This window comes from Schistocerca nitens, chromosome 1 (genome assembly GCF_023898315.1).
Source record: "Schistocerca nitens isolate TAMUIC-IGC-003100 chromosome 1, iqSchNite1.1, whole genome shotgun sequence".
In the NCBI taxonomy this organism is placed as follows: domain Eukaryota; kingdom Metazoa; phylum Arthropoda; class Insecta; order Orthoptera; family Acrididae; genus Schistocerca; species Schistocerca nitens.
The window spans coordinates 902141116-902143993 of record NC_064614.1 but is presented as its reverse complement, the minus strand read 5'-3'; positions in this window follow the sequence as shown (position 1 = coordinate 902143993).

Below are 2878 nucleotides of genomic sequence, written 5' to 3'. Positions count from 1 at the left end.
TAATAGGCGTTTTTTTTTAAAAACTGAGAACGGGTTACCCCTTCCAAACAGCATGACTTCAGCTCAGCGAGTAAAAAAAAATTACAAACATACACTGACATTCTCAAATTAACATAAGAAAAAATATCTTGCCATAGACCAGATTCATTTGAGTCACTAACCCATGGTCATTATGCATTGTGAAACCTGATTGAAGTTACTATCAACTAAATAAAAAAAATTAAAAGAAATCATTCATACTATAGCTAAATTCTCTGCATACTGAAAAGAAAACTTATCTTTACAGTGGAAGACAAATACATAATGTCTGCATATCTCTCATACATTATGCCTGAAAAGAAAAACTAACTACTAAAATTGCAAAAAGAAAGAAACTATCCTAAGTATGATTCATAGGTTTAATGAAAACTGTCTAATCAATATTATTTCATAAGAACAGTATCTTCAATCTTCAGAATCTTCAATTATCATGAAATTCCTTTAACAAGTGATGAGGATACATTCCTTTCACCTTTCCATTCTTCATATCCTTCAAAACATAAGTTCCTGGATGGGGTATTTTGGTAATCACAAATGATCATTGATACAATAATTGCCATTTTGTGTTCTTCCTCTGTATAATTGAAGACTTAAGATGAGTTATTACTAAAACTTGGTCTTTCACTTTATATGTTTTTATTTTTCCAAGTCGATTGTCAAAATATATTTTCCTTTTCCTTGCCTTGTCCATTATATTGAGTAAAGATTGTTGTACTTTATTTTGTAGGTCTATTTTTTTAATAGCTACTTCAGGAATTGGTTGAATCCAGTCATTCTGTTCCTGTTTTCCAAACATCAGTTCGTATGGGGTGTTTTCTGTTGTAGTATGTGGCATATTGTTTACAATTTCCTGAAAATCGTCAAGATAATCGATCCATTTGGGTGGTACACTGATGTTAGAATTTGTTTTATACCACAACTGGTTAATGTTTGCCTCCAACGAAATCCAGTGAACATTGACCCATTGTCAGAAAGAATAGCCTCTGGTTTGCCTACCTTGACTTTATAATCCTTGACTAGCTTCTTGGCTATGGATGCACCAGTAGCTGATTTTAACGAATAAAGTTTGACATACTTAGTGAATATATCAAGAAAAGCTACAATATATTTGCATCCTCCCCTTGATGGTGGTAGAGGACCACAGGCATCGACCGAAATGATTGACAGCGGTTTAGTGGGTATAATAGGATGTAGGAAATCTTCCACACAAAAATTTCCTGGTTTGTCTAGCTGACAAATTTTACATTTCCTTAACTGTCTGTGTACTTTCCTGCGAATATTTGGGAAGTAGCAATATGTTTGAATCTTCCGAGCACACTTTAATACTCCAAAATGTCCCCAGATGTGCGTGTACATCTTCATTCTGTAATTTTCCATGTTCTTACAGATGTCAAGAAAATGATTCCTATATATTCTATCAGTCATTATAAGAACTTTAAATTCGAACGGATTGTCCGTGGTGTAGAAAGTTGACAAATCACCATCTGGCATTCTAGACAGTGCATTGGCAATGAAATTATCCTGTCCACTTATGTATTTAATTTCAAACTGAAACTCTTGGAATGAGAGCATCCATCTTGCTAGTCTTGGATGTAATAATTTACATGTTTGCAAAAAACTTAACGCTTTGTGGTCACAGTATACTGATGTCTTCACTCCAGATAAGTAATAGTAAAATTTCTTAAATGACCAGACTACGGCCAATGTTTCCTTTTCGGTAGTCATATATGTTCTTTCACAAGCAGTTAAGAGTCGGCTACCAAAAGCTATTGGACAAAAGTTGATTTTCTATCTATCATCTTTACTTGGAAGAGGCATGAACCTATTCCAATTTCCGAAGCTTTTGCCATTAAACAGAATTCTTGGCCCATATCTGGATGATATAATTGTGAATTGACTAAGGCATGTTTTATTGCTTCAAATGCATTCTGGCATTGTTGCGTCCACACCCACAGAGTATTTTTGAGCAACAAGCTGTACAACGGTTCTGCATTAATAGAGTGGCCGTGAATGAAACGCCTGAAAAAACAGACAACTCCAAGGAAGCCCTTTAATTGCGTTTTTGTTGTTGGAACTGCAAAGTTTTTGATTGCCCTTAGTTTCTCGGAGTCTGGTAAGATGCCTTTGTCATTTATAAGATGACCCAGAAATTTCATTTTATCTCGAGCAAAATGGGACTTTTGCAGATTTGCGGTTATGCCTGCTTCCTTGAAACGTTCTAACACTCTTCTCAATATATCAACATGCTCCTTCCATGTGGTCGTAGCTATGAGCATGTCGTCCACAAACAAAGTCAAATTGCTTTGAAGTGCAGGTCCCAATGCGCAATTTGGAGCATTTATAAAAACTCCTGAGCTCACGTTTAGCCCGAAAGGTAAAATCTTAAATTGGTAGCTTCTACCTGCATCTACAAACGTTGTGTACTTTTTTGATGGTTCGTCTAGTGCCACCTGCCAAAATGAACTTTTCAGATCAATATTTGTTAAGTATTTTATTCCCTCGAACTTTTGAATTAACTCATTGATATTTTCCAGATGAGTTCGCCCAGGCACGATAATCTTATTTATCTGCCATGCGTCTAGCATGAGAGGAACTCTTCCTCCTTTTTTCGGGACAACATAAAGCGGACTACAGTAAGGACTCATCAAAGGTTCGATCAGATCCCATTCAAGCATCTGTTGGATTTCCGCATCAACTGCCTTTCATTGGTACCACGGTACTGGATAAAAAATACAGCAGAAAACTTGGTGTGGAATCACATCTAAATGGCATGTGTATCCCTTGATTACACCAGGTTTTTCTTGAAAGACTTCATGATATTCCTGTAGAAGATCATATA